At 40.8% G+C, this 17744-nt stretch overlaps 1 long non-coding RNA gene across 1 annotated transcript in view; it reads right to left on the reverse strand.

The window, feature by feature from the left end:
• LOC115273200 overlaps positions 1–17738 on the reverse strand; it is a 24382-nt gene extending 6644 nt beyond the window's left edge. Inside the window, exon 1 of the long non-coding RNA XR_003900737.1 lies at positions 17549–17738. This is a non-coding gene — a long non-coding RNA (uncharacterized LOC115273200). The remainder of the gene's footprint in view (positions 1–17548) is intronic.
• Between the last annotated feature and the right edge of the window lie 6 nt (positions 17739–17744).

A 17744-nucleotide genomic window follows, 5' to 3' on the forward strand; every position in this document is an offset into this window, starting at 1 on the left:
AGAGAAGAGAAGAGAAGAGAAGAGAAGAGAAGAGAAGAGAAGAGAAGAAGAGTGTACTGTCCTTAATAAACTGCTTTGGGTTTGCTACTTTCCTTCTGGCGTCTTCATTGAAGCGCGGATCCTCACGTGAAAATTTCCTGAGTAATCCAAGAACCCGTATCTCCATCCACATAATGCAAACTCCCACTGGTAGCAGAGAAACGAAAACTAAAGAGGGAAAACCCATTCTTTTAGTGGAAGTGTAAACAAGGCTAGAAAGAACTGGGTGTCAGGAGCAGGGAGTGGGTGGTAGATCAGGAAATAACTTTCCTTATTGTCAGCCATTTTGAGAGGGATTGTTTAGCATTCCCATACTTGTAAAACCTACTAGTAGGAAATCAAATTTCAGTATTGTGTGAGGAAGAGAAATTTAGAAATTTAGTTGAGTTACATTAACAGGTATTTTGTTCTGATTGATCATGGGGACAAATTGTTCAGCTGATCATTTATGAGACATAGAATGGGAATTTTAGGTTTTGTGTCTGGTTTTGTAGTTTTGTAGGGGTTTACGGCCAGTCTTATTTAAGTAATATGGAAAAAGGTGGTTCTTTGCAGTTTGACAAAAAACCACAAAAGAAATTGAAATAGACATGTTCGTTATTCAAGGCCCTGCTACCAATGGGAGTCTGCATTATGTGAATGGAGATATGGGTTCTTAGATTACCCAGGACATTTTCATGTGGGGATCTGCGCTTCAATGAAGATGCCAGAAGGAAAGTAGCAAACCCAAAGCAGTTTATTAAGGACAGTACACTCTCAAAAAGGGAGGAGACTGGGCAGCCCCAGAAATGGCAACCCCATGGGGGTTAGGGGTGTCTTTTCTTTTTATGTTTGCAGAGGTTATGGGTCACTGTTAGGGCAGCCTCAGACAGGAGTTGTTTCTATTCATCCAAGGGACTCCTGCCAGTTGGGAGGCAGAGTTTTTGGCCTTACAAGGTTCTTGCAGGAACCATCCTGGCCATCTTCACTGGTTTGGGTAGGGGCGGGCTGAAGCCACAATGTAAATATATGATCGTGAAACCATAGGTTACCCTGGGCAGAAGTTGAGGATGGCTCTTGGTTTTCAGTCCTCGGGTGCTGGAATCCCTATGGCCAGGATGTTAAAAGCCACAAAGTCAGGATATTGTGTGCATAGGCTTCTAATGTGTCGTCTATTTATCCCCACCTTTGTCTCCAGCTCTGCCTTTCTATGAGCTCTTTCCTATTTGTAAATACATGTGTGTGCGTGTGTGTGTGTGTGTGTGTGTGTGATCTGTGTATGTATTTACACAAAAATTTGCGACTAAGCTTTCAGACATTTGCAGATCTTCAGAGCTACTTCCCTATTACCATCATCATTATCACCCTCTCCAATTGCACCCTCTCCCTCCCTTACTGCAACTCTTTTTTTTCACTTAATAAATTTTATTTTTAGAACACTTTTAGGCTTATAGAAAAAATGCACAGAAAGTGCAGAGTTCTAATATACCTGCTTCTTCCACACCCTGATCCCTCCTACAGTTTCCCTCGTATAAATAATGTTATGGAACCCAAGTTTGTCTGCCAGTCCCTAGAAAGGCCATTACTCAAGGGACAAGTTTTTGGGGCACCTGGGTGGCTCAGTCAGTTGAATCCAACTCTTGATTTCAGCTCACATCATGAACCCAGGATCATAGGATGGAACCTCACATTGGGCTTGGCGCCCAGGTTAGAGCCCGCTTAAGATTTTTTCCCTCTCAATCCTTCTGCCTCTCTCCCCTGCTTGTGTGCTCTCTCTCATCCTCTAAAATAAAAAGAAAAAAGAAAAGAAAAAAAGAGATGAGTTTTTGATTGGAAAGGAATTTGAGAATAAGAGTTTCAGGAGGCCAGCAATCTAGGGAGAAGGTACGCTGAGGTTTCTGCCTGGCTCAGGGGTTTTTAAGGGGGTTTAGGGTAGTTAATCAGCAAAGGGAGTGCAGTGGCCTGCAACATTTCTTGATTATGTGCAGATTCCATGATGTCAGCTACAAAAGTTATCTTAGTGCTTGGGTGTGTGTGAGGGAGTCTGGTTCTTGTTTTATGATGTACAGGAGTACTCTGTTCCTTCTTACAAAGGAAGGCAATGTCTATGGATACACAAAGGGAAGTCAGTAAAATCATTTGTGTGCCCAAAAAAAGAAAAACATGTTGCTAAAAAATTGCTGGGCTAATCTGAAAGCTGAGTCAGCCTCAAACAGACTTGCTGGCCTCTGGGGCCTGGGAAAAGTTCTGGTTCTTCCCTCCTCAAGGCCAGTGGTCTGCAAATCTCAAAGTAAATTAGTTCTGTTGCAGATTAAGGGATTTAGGTCAGTAAGTAAGGAATGTTAATTAGAAGCAAGTTAATCCTTAAGACCTGCTGTTTTACTAACGTCTTGCTTTTGTGTGGCATATTAGTTCCAACTAATGAACCAAGCAATATTGATACATTATTCCTAAAGTCCATAGTTTCCAGTACATTTCATTCTTTATATTGTTCATAACATCAAGTGTCTACCATTACACTATCATAAGAAGAGTTTCACTGCCCTAAAAATGCCCTGGGCTCCACTTTTACCATTCCCCCTAAACCTCTAGTAAGGACTGACCTCTTCATTATTTCTATAGTTTGGCCTTCTCCAGAATGTCATATAATTGGAATTATACAATATGTAGCCCTTTTAGATGCTTCTTTCATGTAGCAATATGCATTTAATGTTCCTTCATGTCTTTGTAGCTTGATAGCCCATTTAACTGCTGAATAATACTCCACTGTATGGAGGTACCACAGTTTAGTCATCGCTCACCTGTGGAAGAACATTCAGTTTTGCTTCCAATTTTGGTGCCATAAAGGGTATCTGATCAGCCAACTCCCTGAGAGGAAATGGGTATGATCTAACTCGGTACCTCAGCTTCTTTGAGTCTGTTCTGTTCTCAGATGGTATTTGCCTGGAAAAGTAAGGATCTAGATCTCACCTACAGGCCATTGAACAACTGATGACCTTCAGGAGGAGGTACAACTACCAAGTCACCTGAAACAAACTCACACTTGAGTGGACACTAAGGATATAATACCAAACATTGGGCCCTATTCTATACAACTTCCTATTTCTAGAATACCAAGTTGGAGGTCAACCGGCACTTCACAGACACGTATTCTCTCTTATCTGCTTCTGCAGGATTACTGTGCCTTGAGATACAGATGTGGTTGGGTGGTCCCAGGCCAGGGTCTTCTGGGAGCCTTAGTATGTGCAGCCAGCATCACTGCACATTGCATGAGTAGCTTCAAAAACCTGCCTTAGCAGGGCCAGGGCCAGTCGCAGCATACGTTCTTGGGGGTGTTCACTAAATGGAGAGCCAGCAGGACTATGATTCTGCCAAAGGCTTCAGCTGAAAGATCAAGAGTTAACCGAAGAAAGTTTTTTCTGTACATAGGGCAACCGATGTTTACTGCATTTGAATTAATGCTTATGAATCTGTCTTTCCACCTACATAGGAAGTCACTTGAGAAGAGGAAATATGTCATATCCAGGTACCAAAAGAGCAGCCTGCATATAACTAATGACCGTTCATGGCTTGCTGACGTTTGAAAAAAATAAGGAGCTAATGGCACTGAAGGCTGCCTCCAACACCCCAGCGACATGTTTGAACTTCAGGTTCCCTAAACATCTGAGGACTTCACAGAGTTATGAAAATGACATAAGTAGTGGAACTTATGCTTTCTAGCCTACTGTAGAATTCTAAACTTCAGCTGCAATTAGAAATTATCAGTAGCTCAGTCGGTTAAGTGTCTGACTCTTGATTTCAGCTCAGGTCCCTCTCTCATGGTTTTTAAGTTTGAGCCCCAAATCAGGCTTGTGCTGACAGTGCGGAGCCTGCCTGGGATTCTCTCTCTCTCCCATTCTCCCTCTGCCTCTCCCCTGCTTGCATGCTCTTTCAAAATAAATAAGTGTTAAAAATAATAAAATAAATTACTGATAATTCTGATGCCTGGGCCTCACTGCCAGAGATTCTGATTTGCTGGACTAGAGATTAGCTCACATGTCAGTTTTTTTCTTCTTTCTCTTTCTCTTCTCTTCTTTTTTTATTAAAAAAATTTTTTTTACATTTATTTATTATTGAGAGACAGAGAGAAACAAAGCATGAATGGGGTAGGGGCAGAGAGAGGAGACACAGAATCCGAAGCAGGCTCCAGGCTCTGAGCGAGCTGTCAGCACAGAGCCCAAAGCGGGGCCATATCTGCAAACTGCAAAATCATGACCTGAGCCGCAGTTGGCCGCCCAACCAACTGAGCCATCTGGGTGCCCTTCTTCTTTTTTTCTTTTTAAAGATTCCCAAGGAGTTTTCTACTCAAAGCTTATTTAACTGATAAGGCAATTCCTAGAGTTTGACTCACCCATCTGGTCAATCAAACACAGATGTGGTCCTGGAATTCTGATATTGGACTCATTAGGATTCATTTCTTCAAACAGAAACCCCATCCATTCAAAGTGAGTTTCCTGTTTAGTTTTCATTGCTCTTTGCTATTTGTAAACACACACACACACACACACACACACACACACACACACACAGACACATTTATAATGGCTGTTTCCTTTCTCTTTAATGCTGCTGTCCTGTGTAGTTCATAGGTGTGTTTATGCCAAAGACACAGTGGGTAATATCCTGCATACCTAATCAGCTAAGTCAGAGCCCCACAGACCCAGGATTGCTGCCAAATTCACAGTGATCACAAGATAAACACTTGCTTTGTTTCTCAGACACACTATCCCTTGGTGCCAATAGGTGAAAGGGATGAAGAGGTTAAACCCTTCAGTTATAAAACAAATAAGTTATGGGGATAGAAAGTACAGCACAGGGAATATAATCAATAATATTGTAACAACTTTGGTGACATATTGGTACAGACTCACTGTGGTAATCATTAATTATATAATGTAGATAAATGTCGAATTACTATGTTTTACACTTGAAATTAATATAATATGTCAACTATTTCAATTAAAAATAATTCCAAAGCCGTATTGCACATAGTGCAAACTTCTACCCTTTATTTCAGTGTTTGCTTACATTTCCGTTCCTTTTTTCAGAGTTAGGTTAGAGCTGGTGCCTTGCAGAAAATGTTTTCACCTGAAAACTCAACTGGTCTGCTAGAAGCATCCCATCTGATACAGAACTAGGAGAGAGCTGAGAAGTGATCCCCACTGCAAAACCTCTTCTCCCCCACACAGGTCAGTCCTTGTAAGGGAAGAGCTAGATGCTTAACGTCCAAGAGGCTTTGCCAGACTCCCTGTATGGGTATGCCCAGGGATTCCTGACTTGGACCTTAAGGTAGGAAGATCTAGACTGCCCTGGCCTGAGGATCACAGCAGAGTGCTCTCTGCCTTAGCAGCTACACAGTCAGAGACATGACATAATTCCCCAAATTATAATAGGGAAAGGGCCCAGCTGGAGGTGAGCACAGACTTCCCACTGCACAGGTGGAGGGACTTATCATACATCATGAAAATAACACCCACAGTTACTGAATGCTCTTCAGTATGAGAAGAATGAGATGCTTTCCAAGTGTTATTCCATTTCACTTCACCATGACCCCATGGGGCAAGATCTATTGCTATCCTGATTCCATAGGCAAGGATTTGTAGCTTAGGAAAGTGAACCAAGGTGCCTGGCTGGCTCAGTGGAAACAGCATGTGACTCTTGATCTCAGGGATGTGAGTTCAAGCCCCACATTGGGTGTCGAGATTACAGTAAACAAACAACCTTTAAAAAATGGCGAGCCATCCAGCTCATGATCACACAGCAAGTGGCAAAGTTCAATACTGAAACCAGTGTGATTCCAGGTGGCTTTTGCTACTTGTCTTGTGAGCACAAAAACAAAATAAGGTGAAATGTCTTAGTGTTTCTCATTGTGCCCAAGCTGGGAAGGAATTAAGGGAATCTCAGGACAAAATGTCTCATCGGCCTCGGCCTCGTATCTGGCAATAAAGATTGTTCCGTGATGGAGTTTTACCCTCTTGTATGCAGTGCACATTGTCCTAAAGTGAGATGGTACATGTCAGAGAAATCCCCTACCATCAGGTAGTTCTGTCAAGGACAAGTCTAAGAGGTTCTCGTGCCTTAGGTTATCACCTCCAGGAAGAAAAAGGTTTGTCTAATAGCCACTCTTCCCTTTAAGTGAACCTAGGCTTCCCTAGTGGGCCAGCCTGACCATGGTCCCCCTTTCTTTTGTCCCATTGGGTAGTTCTACTCTCCCTTTCTATGCTCCCATTTTGCTTAGAGGATTTTAGAACCTACTCCTATAATTAAGTATACTTAGGGAGTGGGATTGGGATTCTTGTTATTTAGGTGATCTTGATTTGTTGGGTTTGGAAATTAACACAGGGATCTAAGCCCTATCTTGTGGTCATAAGATGTCAGGAGGGCCAGCACATTCTTCTAGGAACTAGGAATGGACAGATGTGGTCTACCTCAAGTTCACTGAAAGCAGACATTTTCCCCAAACCTAATGCAGTTTACAATCTAGTGAGGAAAAACAGTAAAACAAGAACAGAGTCAATTAAAGGTCAGCTTTCTCCATGAAGAAGTTGGAATGTAATTTGTTGAGTTGTTCCAAGCAGTTCTCTTGTTTTATGCCATCTGGTTTGAAGCACTATTTATTCAGTCATTTGCTGGTATTGATCTAGTTACATCAAAAAACATGAAAAGGTTGCTATATGATCTGAGAGACTATCACTAGCAATCACCTTTGACTATGACATTTTATTAAAAGGCATTGCAACCCAAGTAATATTTTTAAAAGGAAAAAAATAAGGAAACAATGTTACTGTTTTTCCATTTCTGTATTTGTTTTGGGGGAAGATGTATTAATTTCCTATTGTGGCTATAATTAATTACCACAAAATTAGTAGCTTAAAACCATACAAATTTATCATCTTATAGTTCTTGAGGTCAGAAGACTGAAATGGGCCTCAGTGGATTGAAATCAAGGTGTTGGCACAGCCACACTGCTTCCAGAGGCTCTAGGGGGCAATCATTCTTGTCCCTTTTCCAACTTCTAGAAGCTCCCTACATTCCTTGGTGGGGACCCCTAATCCACGAAATTACAAATCCCCAAGGAATTCAGAGAAATATCTGATAGTACTTTGGATTTCTACTGAAATCCTCCAGGAACTGCAGGGGAAGCAAACTTTGTATCTTTGAGAGTAGGCATTAGAGTCACATAGAAGCCATCTGCCCAACTGCTTTATCACTAACACAAAAGATTAGATTTAACAAGAATGATATCTTAAAGTGCGTGTGTTTGGGGAAATATCCTGTGTGCTGCCAATTCTCCCAGAGTGAAAAATATTAAAGGTAAATAATTGTTGGGTGGTTGCTTCATTCTTTATTAGGCAACTCTTCCTGGTATTGTTATGTATCATTTGCACCTAGAAAGCAGAATTCATTGAGGCAAAATAAATTTCTGGAGTATGTGATGTGTTTGTGTGTGGTGTGTTGGACAATCTCCAGAGATAATGGTTACTAGAGTGTCTTATAACCTAATACCATGTCTCTATTCCATCCCTCCCTACTCTGGGAAAGATCTCTGCACTTCCCAGGGCTCAGTAACTCTGAAGTGTGGGACAGGCTGGTTGTCTGCAGAGAAGGATAACAAGCAGCACATCCAGGAAAACAGATGCTCTTTGGTATTGAAAATGCTATTGCTAAGCTTACACAGGGATATTTCCAGGCACTAACAAATGGTCTCTAACAGTGCAAGAGGGCTCCCCTTTCTCTGCAACCTTGCCAACATCTGTTGTTTTCTGTGTTGTTGATTTTAGCCATTCTGACAGGTGTGAGATGGAATCTCATTGTGGTTTTGATCTGCATCTCCCTGATGATGAGTGATGTTGAGCATCGTTCCATGTGTCTGTTAGCCATCTGGAATTGCTCTTTGGAAAAATGTCTACTCTTGTCTTCTGCTGCCCATTTCTTAACTGGATTATTTGTTTTTTGGATACTGAGTTGGAAAAGTTCTTTGCAGATTTTCGATACTAACCCTTTATCAGATATGTCATTTGCAAATATCTTTTCCTGTTCCCTAGGCTGTCTTTTATTTTTGTTGATTGTTTCCTTTGTTTAGTGTCCTTATTTAAGGTTACTCCCACTTAAAAATTTCTCCAGGTGAGCAGGGAGTCTCTCGTGTACCCCTAAATTAGGCCAGATTATAGGTCCTGACAGTCACTACTGTTAAGGTACTCCAGCTCAGGTCTTTCCTAATTGCTATCTACACTTTCCTTCATGCTCCAGCTCCTTGGGGATCATCCTAGCCACCAATGTCTCCATGCCCATGATGCTGCCAGAGCTGGAACTGGATTGGGACTAAGGACCCCTACTTATAGCTTGCCCAACTTGAATGACCCACCCACAGTCTGAGCCCACTGTCTGTAGCTTGTCGCCAGCCACGTCAAATGTGATACAGCCACCTCAGTTCTGGAGTCCATGATGAAAGGATTAGACCTCCTGGGACATTCCCTTGAGATCCCTCCTTTCACCCAGGCCTCCTCCTGAAATCCAAGACCTCCCCCAACAGCTCTTTATCTGTATCTGACCATTCCTCTTCTACCTGAAGCCCACCTCCTAGGTCTTTCAGACTGTGCTGTGAAGATCAATTCAGATAAATTTGGTGTATAAGTGAGGGCATTATTTATAGCAGTGATTTTTAATGGGAGTGGACATAACAGGGGAGAGGAAAATTTTGTGCCTCAGAAAATTTTTTTAAAAGTTGCTTTTTGCTAACTTATGGAGGCAATTTTTTTGGTCACAACTGCAGGGTGCTGCTGTCATCTAGTGGGTTAAAACTCTGTCTCAAAAAAAAAAAAGATGCTCCTTAAACATCCCACAATGCTGGACAGGTTCCCACAACTAAGACTTATCCAGTTCAAATATTAAGACTTTCCAAGGTTGAGAATTCTGCCTTATATTTATTTCATAGAGGAGTTACTACTTAATTTCAGTTTCTCAAGCAGATTTCAGATCACTTGCCATGTTTCACTTTCTATTTCCCTTTTTCTCTAGTTTCTGTATATATCACATCTTGATAAGAATTCATAAGACAATGCACTACTGATTATACCAAGAATGCACCTAATCCAACATTCTCTGAAAAAAAGATTGATATTTAAATTTCATCTAGTAATTTCAGTATGTTTAACACCCATCCACTAGTCAGATCTTTGTTTCTCCTCAAACTTGAAAAGTATATTCTTTAAATTTTTTACAGATGGTTTTTGTCTTTCTGAATTTGAATTCCTAACAATATAAGTATATAACCAGGATTTTTTTCCTATGATGTTTACTTCTGATTGCTTAGTTGCTATCCATTTAAAATTTAGTAAGTAAAGACAATCTCTTGGCCCAAATGCAGCTGAAAGAAAAGAAGGAAAAGAAGTAGGAACAAAGAAGGAAAAAGCATGATCAATACACTGAAAATTTTTTTAAAATTTTACATTTTAGAGAGAGCAGGGGAGAGGGGCAGAGGGAGAGGGAGAGGCAGAGAATCTTAAAAAAGCTCCACACTCAGAGTGGAGCCCAACATGGGGCTTGATCCCACAACCCTGGGATCATTACTGGTGCTGAAATCAAGAGGTGGACAGTTCAAACAACTGAGCCACCCACCTGCCCTGAAAATTTTCTCAAACACTGGCACACTAACAAATTTTTCCCAATCCTTAGGAAGGAGGAAATTCTGGTTTTACTTTTCTTGCCCACAGCAAACCATTCTGGCGAGAGGAGTTAAGATGGCGGAGGAGTAGGAGGACCCTAAGCTTGCCTCATCCCTCAAACACAGCTAGATAAATATCAAAACCATTCTGAACACCCAAGAAATCTATCTAAGGACTGAGAGAACAAAACTACAAATCTACAAGTAGAAAAATGACCACCTCATGGAAGGTAGGAGCTGCAGAGTTGATTTGGGGGAGATAAGAACTGTGGGTCTGTGGAGGGGAGAGAGCCCTGTTTATGAGACTACTGCAAGTTATTATAAGCAGGTGAGTGTAAAATCTGAAGTTTTAGAAGTCTGTACCATCGCTGGGGTTGTGCCTGGCAGGTTTAGTGGTGACCCTGTGGGAAAGGAGGGCTGAGACCCAGGAGCAGGTGGCGTGGTCTGAGGATACCCTGGGTCACACAGGGAGAAACAGTTCCCCTGTTTGGATTGCATTTAGGAGTAGCAGCACGGCCACTCTGGGGACAGAAGAACTGGTGGTGCCAAGGTGCTACACTGTTCCCCAGCACAGGAATGGGGACACCAGCTGAGGGCAGTGAGCCTCAGTGCCAGCCTTCGGCTGCACTTTACCATAAACTCCAAGCTGCTGCATGCTCATGCAACTGCTTTTCTAGGAAAAGTGCAGCGAGACCCTCCACCAGAGGATCAGCAAGGGGCCATGCTGCATAAGCCCCTAAAGTTTGGAGTTTTGAAATCCATCTCTGCACTTGAGATAAAACATAGGAGTACTGTGCCCCCTGGTAGGCAGACAGCTTGTTCACAGACAGGGTGAAGGCAGGGATCTGATGGAAGCTGGGGACACAAGAGGGGTGACTCTTTGCTCTCCTGTGAGGGCTTCCTTAAGAGTGGCAGGTGGACGTAAACTCCCCACTCCAAGGATGAGAGACCCAGGCAACTGACCAACTTCAGTGAACAAAACAGCACCACCAAGACACTTACACCAAACCCTGCCCTTCTGCACCCTGAAGATGCATCTCCACTAGGGCAAGTCCACCTGGGAATCAATGCAACAGGCCCCTTCTCCATAAGGCCAGCACAAACTCTTCACATGTACCAAGTCTACTGATCATTGAGGGCTGCAAAGCTTCAGCTGTAGGGAAAATAGGATCTAGCTAGATTTTTATTTTTTATATCTTATATTTTTATTTTTTAATTTTCAATTTTTTAATTTTATTTTTTTGGATCTAGCTTCTTTAAGCAAGCAGACCAAAACACACCTTGGATGTAGCTTTTTCTTTTCTTTTCTTTTCTTTTTCTAGACAAAATGACAAGATGGAGGAATTCACCCCGAAAGAAAGAATAGGAAGAAGTAATGGCCAGGGATTTAATCAATACAGATATAAGTAAGGTGTGTGAACTAGAATTTAAAATAATTATAGGGATACTAGCTGGGCTTGAAAAAAGCATAGTAGACACTAAAGAATCCCTTACTGCAGATATAAGAGAACTAAAATCTAGTCAGGCTGAATTTAAAAATACCGTAACGGACGGGCACCTGGGTGACTCCTTCAGTTAAGCGCTGGACTTTGGCTCAGGTCATGGTCTCACAGATTGTGAGTTTGAGCCCCACATCAGGCTCTGTGCTGACAGCTGAGAGCCTGGAGTCTGCTTCGGATTCTGTATGTGTCTCTCTCTCTCTGCTCCTTCCCTGCTCATGCTCTTTCTTTCTCTCAAAAATACATAAACATTAAAAAAAATTTTTTTAAGTTTCTCAGACAAACAAAAACTAAAGGAGTTTATAACCACTAAGCCAGCCCTGCCAGAAATATTAAAGGGGGCACTTTGAGTAGGGATAAGGGAAGACCAAAAGCAGCAAAGACTAGAAAAGAACAGAGAAGACCACTAGAAACACTAGTTTTACAAGTAATACAAAGGCACTAAATTCATATCTTTCAACAATCACTCTGAATGTAAATGGAATAAATGCTTGAATCAAAAGACATATGGTATTAGAATGGATAAAAAGAAAAAAACAAGACCCATGTACATGCTGCCTAAAGAGACTCATTTTAGACCTAAAGACGCCTGCAGATTGAATGTGACGGAATAGAGAACCATCTATCATGCTAATGGATGTCAAAAGAAAGTCAGAGTAGCCCTAAGTATCTCAGACAAACTAGATTTTAAACAAAAGACTGTAACAAAAGATGAAGAAGGGCATTACATCATAATTAAGAGGTCTATCCATCAAGAAGATCTAACAATTGTAATATTTATGTCTCCAATGCACCTAAATATATAAATCAATTAATCACAAACATAAACTCATTGATAACAATACAATAATAGTAGGGGACTTTAACACACCATTTACAGCACTGAACAGATCATCTAAGCAGAAAATCAACAGGAAAACAATGACTTTGAATGACATACTGGACTAACTTTACTTAACAGATACATTCAGAACATTTCATCCTAAAGCAACAGAATACACATTCTTTTCAAGTGCATATGGAACATTCCTCAGAATAGATCACAGAGTGGGTCACAAATTGACAAGGACAAAAAAGACTGTGGGATTTATTCCTGGGCTGCAGGGGTGGCTCAATATTTGCAAGTCAATCAAAGTGATATACTACATTAATAAAAGTAAGGATAAGATCCACATAATCCTCTCTATAGATGTAGGAAAGGCATTTAACAAAATACAGCACCCTTTTTTAAATATATTTATATATATATATATATATTTTTTTTAGGGAGAGAGAGGACAGAGCATAAGCAGGGAAGGGGCAGAGAGAGAGGGAGACATAGAATCTGAAGCAGGCTCTAGGCTCTGAGCTGTCAGCACAGAGCCTGACATGGGGCTTGAACTCAGAAACACGAGATCATGACCTGAGCCAAAGTCAGACACTTAACCGACTGAACCACCCATGAGCTCCCAGCACCCTTTCTTGATAAAAGCCTTCAAGAAAGTAGGGACAGAAGGATCATGCCTCAAGATCATAAAAGCCATATGTGAAAACCCACCACTAATATCATCCTCAATGAAGAAAAACAGAGCTTTCCCCTTAAGGTCAGGAACATGACAAGGATGTCCACTCTCACCACTGTTATTCAACATACTGTTGGAAGTCCTAGACTCAGCAATCAAACACCACAAAGAAATAAAAGACATCCAAATTGGCAAGAAAAGAGTCAAACTTACACTCTTCTCAGACGACATGATATTCTATCTGGAAAACCCAAGAAACTGCTAAAACTGATCCATGAATTCAGCAAAGGTTTAGGATATAAAATCAATGTACAGAAATCAGTTGTGTTTCCATACACCAATAATGAAGCAACAGAAAGAGAAATCAAGGAATTGGTCTCATTTACGATAGCACTAAAAAACCATTAAAAAAATAGATATAAACCTAACCAAAGAGGTGAAAACCCATACACTGAAAACTACAGAAAGCTTATGAAAGAAATTAAAGAAGACGCATACACACAAAAAAGGAAAAACATTCCATGCTCATGGATTGGAAGAACAAATATTGTTAAGATGTCGATACTACCCAAAGCAATCTACACATTTAGTGCAATCCCTATCAAAATTCTTCACCAGCATTCTTCACAGAGCTAGAACAAATAATCCTAAAATTTGTATGGAACCAAAAAAGACCCTGAATAGTCAAAGCAATCCTGAAAAAAGAAAACCAAACCTGGAGGCATCACAATTCTGAACTTCAACTCTATTATAAAGCTGTAATCATCAAGACAGTATGGTACTGCCACAAAAATAGACACAAAGAGCAATAGAACACAACAGAGAACCCAGATATGGACCCACAAATGTATGGCCAACTAATCTTTGACAAAGCAGGAAAGACTATCCAAGGGAAAAAAATACAGTCTCTTCAGCAAACGGTGTTGGGAAAATTGAACAGCAACATCCAAATGAATGAACCTGGAACTACTTTCCAAAAATAAACTCAAAATGGATGAAAAACCTAAACGTAAGACAGGAAGCCATCAAAATCCTAGTGGAGAATAAGGCAACAGCCTCTTTGATGTAAGCCGCACCAACTTCTTACTTGACATGTCTTCCGAGGCAAGGGAAACAAAAGCAAAAATGAACTATTGGAACCTCATCAAGATAAAAAGCTTCTGCACAGTGAAGGAAACAATCAGCAAAACTAAAAGGGAACTGAGAGAATGGGAGAAGATATTTGTAAATAACATATCAGATAGAGGGTTAATATCCCAAATCTATAAAGAACTTAATCAACTCAACACCCCAAAATCAAATAATCCAGTTAAGAAATGGGCAAAAGACATGAATAGACACTTTTCCAAAGAAGACATCCAAATGGCTAACAGACACATGAAAAAATGCTCAATATCTCTCATCATCAGGGAAATACAGATCAAAACCATGATAAGATACCACCTCACACCTGTCAGAATGGCTAACATTAACAACTCAGGCAACAATAGATGTTGGCAAAGATGAGGAGGAAGAAGAACCCTTTTTGCATTACTGGTAGAAATGCAAACTGGTGCAGCTACTCCAGAAAATAGTATGGAGTTCTTCAAAAAATTAAAAATAGAAATACCCAACTACCCAGCAATTGCACTACTATGTATTTATCCAAGGGATTCAGGTATGCTGTTTCAAAGGGGCACATCCACCCCAATGTTTATAGTCAAACTTTCACTATTTGAAAATGACATGATACTCTATGTAGAAAACCCAAAGGGACTGCAGAAATTTGCTAGAACTAACACATGAATTCAGCAAAGTCACAGGATATAAAATCAAAGTACAGAAATCTACTATATTTCCATACATCCATAATGAAGCTGCAGAAAAAGGAATCAAGGAATTGATTATAACTGCACCTAAAACATTAAGATGCTTAGTAATAAACCTAAATAAAGAGGTAAAAGATCTGCACACTGAAAACTATAGAATACTTATTAAAGAAATTGAGGAAGACACAAAGAAATGGAAAAGCATTTCATGCTCATGGATGGGAAGAACAAACATTTTTAAAATGTCTATACTACCCAAAGCAATCTACACATTTAATGGAATCCCTATCAAAACACCACCAGCATTTTCTCAGAGCTAGAACAAACAATCCTAAAATTTATTTGGAACCAAAAAAGACCTCAACTAGCCAAAAACAATCCTGAAAAAGCAAAGCAAAGCTGGAGGCATCACAATTTTGAACCTCAAAATATATTACAAAGCTGTCATCATCAAGATGGCACAAAACAGTGGTACTGGCACAAAAACAGACACATGGATGAACTGAATAGAATAGAAATTCCAGAAATGGACCCACAACTATATGGTCAACTAACCTTCAACCAAACAGGAGAGAATATCCAATGAAAAAAAGCAGTCTCTTCAAAAAAGGTGTTGGGAAAACTGGACAGCAACATGAGGAAGAATGAAATAAGGCAACTTCCTTACACCATACACAAAAATAAATTCAAAATGGATAAAACACCTAAATGTGAGATAGGAAACCATCAAAATCCTTGGATGTAGCCACTTCTCACTAGACATGTTGCCAGAGGCAAGGGAAACAAAAGCAAAAATGAACTATTAGGACTTAATCAAGATAAAAATCTTTGGCATCACAAAGGAAACAATCAACAAAACTAAAAGACAGTCTAGGGAATGGGAAATGATATCTGCAAATGACATATCTGATAAAGGGTTAGTACACAAAATCTATAAAGAATTTATCCAATTCAACATCCAAAAAACAAATAATCCAGTTAAGAAATGGGCAACAGAAGACATGAGTAGACATTTTTCCAAAGAAGAATTCAGATGTCTAACAGACACATGGAAAGATGCTCAACATCACCCATCATCAGGAAAATACAGATCAAAACTACAATGAGGTACGACCTCACATCCATCAGAATGGCTAAAATTAACAACACAGAAAACAACGGATATTGGCAAGGTTGCAGAGAAAGGGGAAATCTCTTATACTGTTGGTGGAAATGCAAACTGGTATAGCCACTCTGGAACACAGTAAGGAGATTCCTCAAAAAGTTAAAAATAGAACTACCCTATGATCCAGCAATTTCACTACTCTGTAATTACCAGAGGATACAAAAATACAGATTTGAAGGGGTACATGCTCCCTGATGTTTATAGCAGCATTATCAACAATAGCTAAACTATGGAGAGAGCCCAATGTCCAAAGACTGATGAATGGATAGAGAAGAGGTGGTGTATACACACACACACACACACACACACACACACACACATACACACGTACCCATACACACACACACTGGAATATTACTCAGCCATCAAAAAAGGATGAAATCTTGCCATTTGCAATGATGTGGATAGAGCCAGAGTGTACTATGCTAAGCAAAATAAGTCAGTCAGAGAAACACAAATACCATATGGTTTCACTCATACGTGGAATTTAGGAAACAAAACAGATGAACATATGGGAGTGGGAAAAAAAGAGGGAACAAACCATAAGAGAACAAACTGGGGGTTTGGTGGTGTCAGGGGATGGGCTAAATGGGTGATGGGGATTAAGGAGGGCACTTGTTATAATGGGCACTGGGTGTTGTATGTAAATGATGAATCACTGAATTCTTCTCCTGAAACCAATATCCCACGACATGTTAACTAACTTGAATTTAAATAAAAAAGTTGGAAGGGAAAAAAACCCTTTCAGTACCTTTTCTAAAATGTGGCTTCTCACTTCAGATAAACATTACAATAGCCTTCAGGTCCACCAGGTTACCTCTCTGATCTATATTCTTATGACTTTTTCTGCTCTCACCACTCCAACCACACCATCGATGCATGCCAAGTATGCTCCCACATCCAGGGATTTGCACTTATTGTTTCCCATGCCTGGAACATTCTTCTCTAGCTCATGCTCACTTCTTCCCCCACTTCAGATATTTTCTCAATTGCAAGTTTCTCAGTGAAACCTGCCCAAACAAACATTTATACTAGCAAAAATCACCCTGGGTCAAAACCTCTCTATGCTTTTTCTCCATAGCACCATCTGATGTATAATATTTTATTTGTACTTTATATATTTATCTTCCATACTAGAAGACAACTCCATAAAGCTAGGTCCTCTATTTTCATCATTGCCAAATTGACAGTGCCTTGAACAAAGTCTGGTTCTTGGCAGTTGTTCAGTATGATTTGTTTTAGGAGAATGTATTCAAGAGAGGCCAAAATTTTGGTTTATGGGTATTTGGCATTTCCCGCTTAGATTACCAATACCACCCCCATCTTTACTAGAATCTTATTATGGGGAGTACGGTTGGCAAAGGCACAGAAGACAAGCATTCTCGCACAAGTGTGAGTGGAGGTGTATACACCTCTTTGCAAAGCTATTCTGCAATACCTATCAACTTTTCAAACGTATATGCATTTTGACCCCAAAATCTCTTTAAATTTACCCAACAGAAATAATGGCACGGGTGCACAGCATTGCACCTGTGTTTTGTTTTTTGTTTATTTGTTTTTTGAATCAAGACTGGAAGCAGAGACGTCAGTTTGAGCTTAGGATGTGGTAAACTGGGAAGAGCATCGCTGCCACCCTTATGACAAAAATAACGCTCAACAATCTCCTGGCGTTAAATTCAAAAATAAATGAGGCTGCTCGAGCGCCACGCAGGCTCAGTGAGACAGGGGCAGGGCCCAGGCCGAAGTCCAGGGGGCCAGCTGCAAATTCCACACCCAGCCACCCACCGGGAGGTCCGTAAACGTGCCCTTCCCCGCCCCCACCCCGGGTTCCTCAGCCACCGCTGGGGCCCTACTAGCTCTCGCAGAAGTTTCCGTTTCCTGGAACTGGACTCCGCCTAGTCCGGGATCAGATTCACTTTTCAGTTTCCTTTTCCCGCTCGGGTCCGGCGTTTAACAAAGCCCACGCCTGGGCAGCGACCTCGCGCCACCGACGCCCCGCGGGAAGCGCGCCGCCAGCCCGCACTGCCCGCGCACGCGCACACGCCCGCC

This window comes from Suricata suricatta, chromosome 2 (genome assembly GCF_006229205.1).
Source record: "Suricata suricatta isolate VVHF042 chromosome 2, meerkat_22Aug2017_6uvM2_HiC, whole genome shotgun sequence".
In the NCBI taxonomy this organism is placed as follows: Eukaryota; Metazoa; Chordata; class Mammalia; order Carnivora; family Herpestidae; genus Suricata; species Suricata suricatta.